The sequence below is a fragment of the Nanorana parkeri genome, unplaced genomic scaffold (genome assembly GCF_000935625.1).
Source record: "Nanorana parkeri isolate BGI_ZX_2015 unplaced genomic scaffold, ASM93562v1 scaffold115, whole genome shotgun sequence".
Classification (NCBI taxonomy): Eukaryota; Metazoa; Chordata; class Amphibia; order Anura; family Dicroglossidae; genus Nanorana; species Nanorana parkeri.
This window is the reverse complement of record NW_017306383.1, coordinates 1,178,090-1,184,298: the sequence shown is the minus strand read 5'-3', so window position 1 is coordinate 1,184,298 and position 6,209 is coordinate 1,178,090.

Genomic DNA, 6,209 nt, shown 5'->3' with positions numbered 1-6,209 from the left:
TTTCTGGGAACTAGTAATATCTATTTTATTTTTTGTTGTTAATGGTTATCATTATGCTTCCTAAGACCCATACTCTGTTTTGTAGCTTTGCACCTGGAAACACTTAAATGTATCAGTTTTGAAAAACCTAGCTAGTATTTCATGTAAAGAATGTATGTGTGCTGCCATTGTTCACACTGTTCTTCTTCTAATGCTCCTTATAAATCTTTACTTCATGGCAGGCCAATAAGTGTATGAACAAAAAGAGTAATAACAAGCACCTCCAACTGCTTGAAATGCTCCTCCAACTGCTTGAAATGCTCATTATTGCAAGATACAGTACACTTGAGAAATGGCCAAATACCTGCAGGAAATGCTGAAAATTGGGAATATCACTTGCTTTATCAATGCAGCTCCACACTATTTTCCCTACCAGATCTGGTCCGGAAAATTGTGTGAACCTGCACGCAGTTCTAGTGCATTCCAGACCAGACAAAATGAGACACGCACTATTTTCTGGTCTGGCCTGGAACGGACTGCGCTGGTGTTAACAGAGGCCAGAAATAGCATAGGGATACATTAGGATGCATTTTGGGTCCGGAAAAAATCTGGTCTGGTCTGGAGATGATCGTGATGTGGTGTGAACCTGCCCTCAGGCCATGTATGGCAGCCGTGGCCGTTAAAATACGCTTATAGAGTAAAAGTAAAACCGAAGCCAAAACAATCTCTGGTGGTTAGCAGGGTTACCAGAATTGGTGTTCCCATTGGGTGATGTCCCATCTATTCCTGTTCCGATAACAACCCAAAATTTATTTCACACACACATTTAGGGATTACAGTCACAAGGACACATAGAGAGGGTGAATCTCCATAATGAGGACAAACACAGCATTAAAAACAAGACACTGTATCTGAAACTAAAAAAATGTCTTGGCTTCAGTTGCACTTTAAGCCATGCCCACCAATTTCCACATGATATGAGCATATCACCCTATATTCATCTCTCCCAGGCTGAAATCTCTGGAAGCTAGCACTACAAATGCAGCCTCCCTGCTATTCAGCTATTAGCCTGTATGCTTTTAAGTACAGAGAATATATTTAAAGAGGTTTGCTGGTGTGCATTAGGCTTTTCCACACCTCAGAGCCTGAAAGACCACCAGGAATCTCTTGGAGTTTTTGTGCTACATACCTGCCCCCGTTGTGCTGCTTAGTTGCTATCCTTTGTCTAGGTGAACTGGTAAAGGGGTTAATTGCACCCCTTATGTGTTATATCTGCTGCAAGTGAAATATTAAAAGATACATAATGTTTTAAATAATTTTGCTACATTTAAAAACACCCCTGTAAAAAATGGGGGAACCCAATGTAGAAGTTGGATGGATCAACAAAACATGTCAAAATATAAACTAAATTGTACAATGCTAAACACTTCCTGGTTTGTCAGCTGTTCTCTGTGTTCTAAACGAATATGGAAAAAACAACAGGTTCCCACTTGGCTACACCTCAGGGATCAGCTGAGAACTAGTGTAAAGTATAATAAGTCAATTATTTCAAAGCGGTACATTGTTTTTCATGGAAATTTGTTGTTTTATATTGTAGGCCTGTAATTCTTAGTAAATCTTAGGAATAACTCACCTAAATCTGTCCAAACAAGAGTCCAGTAGACATCCCAGGTATGATAAAGTTTGAAACACAAAATTTAAAAATTATAATATAATAAATTATAAATAATTAAAAGAAATTATAATATAATAAATAATAATAAACAATTATAAAAATGATAATATAATAATAAAAAAATGGTCCACTAAATGGGAATTCTGGGGGCGCAGCCTGATCCGTATCAAAGTCAATAGAGTACCAAGTTCGCACATCACTGAGCTCGGTCGCAGAATCGTCGCTGTTTTAGGTCAAAAGCGGTTTTAGACCAGGTAGAAAACAGCGATAGTAAATTAGAATCCCTTGCAGAATTGAGTCACTTTCAGTGTCTGATGACGAATTTCCCAATGGATCGCTATCGCTCAATTCTGCAAGTGATTCTAATTTACTATCGCTGTTTTCTACCTGGTCTAAAACCGCTTTTGGCCTAAAGGAACGCTTTTTGGATGCCATGGACGCTCACAAGTTTCCAGGCAGAAAGAACAGTAAAAAGGCAGGCAGGGCACTGGACAAAGCTCTAGGGACAAAATTGAAGTGAAATAGTTTGATACATAAATGTAATCATAGCAGATTACATTGTATTCTGTGTAAATGTCACGTTTTCACTTTTGAATTTCCCACCGGCTCCGCCCCACGCTGTGACGCCCGAAAACAAAACTAAAACTCAGATGCCGGCATCGGCCGGCCGCGTACAGCAGAGGACACTGCGGGCTCGCAGGGACTAGGTAAGCGTCACTTTTCTCTGCATTCCCGAGTCTGGCTCGGGGTTACCGCTCCTGGTACTGAAAGTTAACCCCGAGCCAGACTCTGGAATACCGCCAGGGATGTTAAAGGGTATCTATGGTTAAAAACTTAAAATAAATATGTATCCCTATATTGAATATCCATAAGTGCTATCCCATTCCTAATAACCACATCAATCTAGAAGTTTGTAAACTTACTTATTGAAGATGCCCATAGGATGTACTTCCTCAATGCACTGACACAATTTCACTCAGCCCTGTGAATATGGACTTGCTTACAGAGCCTGCCTTCTGAACTTCAACTCAACCTCTGAACAATGTAACTTTATCATTGCTTGCTGGAAGCAGTGAATGATGGGATATTTAGTCTGGAGAAATTGAGATTGGATCACATCAAGCAGCAGAAAAAGATGCAAAGCACACTGGGAACCCAATAAGTTGTTGAAAGTGAAGGGCATATGGAAGGTAGCACTCACTACATAAAAGGTTTTTTTTTTTCATGTAAGCTTTGATTGAATTATCAAAAACAACTCTTGTATGTATTCCTATTACAATGCTGTTGTTATCACAGTATAGTATATGCTGGGACTTAAGCACTCCTTCGAAGTATTGTGAAAGCAGTACTATAAGAGTCCATAGTACCTAAAAATAGGTACAACAATTCTTGTACAGGCATCACAGGTAAAGGGAGTAAGAGAGTCTAATGAGATCGCAGACAAAAATGAAAACCTTTTCCACTCTATCCAATACTGAGATAACTATTTGTCTGGAGTTAAGCTGGCCATACACTATGCAAATTTTGACTGGTTCTTGATTAATCAGCCGAAATTCACACAGTGGGTTCTGCTGTCGGCACCCTTTCGGCCAGCATCCCTTGATCAACTAATTGAAGGAGCTGGTTGGAAAATCTTTGAACGAACAAAGCTGGCAGCCCACCAGCTGCCAACTCTGTTCCGGGAGTTCTGATGGCGGTCAGCGGCAATTGTCAGAATACAGGGAAGACAGCTTGAGTTTCCTTGTTCAAAGCTTGTAAGGGTTGATGGAGGATTCTGTTATATTACAGTGTATGGGCAGCTTTAGGCTTTAACTTAGACTTATATATATTGACTTACTATCAATGTAAATCTTTTTTTTCTATGAACAGTGACATATTAATGCTAATTGTATATCTAAGATGGTACTCATATTCATCTGTGTGTGCCTGTCCAATGATTTATTAACACACCAAAAGCTTTTCTTTGGTTATTCATTGTCCTTATTAAAGATGAGCTTTGCATGGGAAATGTTTAGCTATGGGTAAAGTTATACCATGCAATAATGTCCACATGGGATTTTAACTGAGTGGGAAGCACAATATAACTGAAACCTCGAAAGATGAGTTACGCTGTAATAATGTTGATGATGTATTTCTAATAACGAGTCAAGTATTGGCTAAGGTCCTAACCAGAATCCCTAATTCCACATAATGACCATCTGGATCTCTATTGTAATGCATACTCGTCCCCTTCCACCTCCTAGTTATGTATCCCTTTACAAACAGCACACTGTACAGCCAGATGGTACAAAACACATATATCCTAATAGTCTTAGCAACCTACATCTTGACCTCTTAGTACAGTATATGCTCTCATTTCTATTTATAACATACAATAATAATAGATATACTGTACATTCTACTTGTCCTCTAAAATAAGATTTACCATGGAGTTTAAATCACCCACAGGTTTTTTAGATTTCTCTCACTACTCCACTGGCTAGGTATATGGTCCATGAACCTAACTCCAATGGCCAATACAAGTAAATCTCATTGCCCCTGTTAGATTTTGCAATACAATTACATTACTGAAAAAGAAGAAAGATTGAAATATAGACTTCAGCTGCTGGCACTAGAAAAAGTGAGACTCTGTGGTCTGAGAGGGAGAATTGTGAACTCTTTAAATGTCCCTATGACATATAAATAGTCCCATTTATGTATCCCATCAGGTAGGTGGAAGCCCAGGTCTGTGTGAACTGACTTTCATTCATTGTAGAATCAGATGAAGTTCACTTATTATAACTGGACCCACATGACAATCAGTAACATAGAACTGAAAATGGCCATGGCAACCTTTGCTTTCAATTTACATCATACTTGTTCTTAAGAGAGAAGCAGATTTACTGTTTAATCTGCATTTGTGTAGCCTACCTAACAAGGAGCAGACTTTTATATATATATATATACATATACATACACACATACTGTATATAAAAGTCTGCTCCTTGTTAGGTAGGCTACACAAATGCAGATGAAATAGTAAATCTGCTTCTCTCTTAAGAACAATTTAGTTCACACTTAGTGACATTTTCATTAGTGAAGAACAGGGGCTGTCATTGCTGGCCTTCTTGTGTGTTAGTTGCCTAGCTGAATTAATCATTAATTTTGAGTCACAGATATGGAACAAGTATGATGTAAATAAGTGTCAGTAAAGAGTCAAAATTTCTAATCTCTATATCTGTTCCAGGTCAACAAGCCAAAGCATTAGCATGACAGCCAGGGAATTAACATTCTCAAACGAATTCAGCAATAGAAACCTCCAGTATTCCTTCATGAGACAATCCCTTTAGGGTTACTTTGCCTATTGTTCTCATTCCAATAATATGAATCGCATGTAAGGCCATTTGTCCCTTATTGTCTACTTTATGATGTTTTCATTGCTTTGTTTTGTTTTTTTATTACATGAAGCAAATGTATTTTTAGAATAACAAGAAAAAACACATTCAATTCAAACACATATATGTTAGATTTCTTACAACAGACAGTGCCTGTATTATCAGTGGACCTTATAGATGGGGTGGTTCTTATACCAGCGGTTTTTGTAAATAATGCTGCTAGTGGTCTTAGAAATCCATATAACAGGTGGTGCTTGTAGTGCCAAAACATCTTGTAACAGATAGTTCTTGTAGCACCAGAGGTCTTTATTACAGATGTTGCTAGTGGTAGCAGAGATCCATAAAATAGACAGCGCTTGTAGTCTCAAAAATTCTTATACCAAATGGTGATTTTTAGTAGCAGAGGTCATTATAACAGAGGTAAACCAGGGGTGTCAAACACATGTCCTGCTTCAGCAGGCAGCAGGGAAAGTGCAAGTGGTAGTAAGCAGAAGTTGATTGCAGTGTAATACCCACCCACATCCTGTCTATTACAATCCAAAGGGGCAGGCTGTAGGCAGTGACTGATAGGTGGTGTGCAGGCAGGGACTTCACTTTGGCTGGGGCAAGTTAGGCCTCATTCACATTGCCGTACAATACGCTACGTATATGCGCGTACGCGCATATTGTCCCATATGCAGCATATGCAAATAAATGGCTCCATACACTTGAATTTGCCGTGCCTGGTTTAAATGGTACTAGTGGTCCTTAAAACCGATGCCGGGTGGTGGATCGGACGGACAATTGATCCCTTGGCCTGTCTCTTACACTTGAATGACATGTCCATTGCAAAATATAAGAAGTCTCTGACCAGGCGCCTCCTTAATGCAGCCCGATTGTGCATCCCATTGTTATGGAAACAAACTTGTCCCAGTCTCTCTCTATGGTTCTCCAAGATTAACGAGCTTTACCTGATGGAAGACATGACTTCCACGCTTCGAAACACTGAGTAAATCTTCAGGTCCACCTGGAGGCCATGGGTTGCTTATAGAGCCACGGACGCCTACCTAGGGGTGATGTCCTCCACCTCCACCTAATCTCTAACCGGCCGGGATCACTGAGGCCTGTCGTACACGTGTCAGACCCATCACCTTTCCTTCTCTCACTGGATCTCTTTCTCCCCTTCTAACCCACCCCCCCCT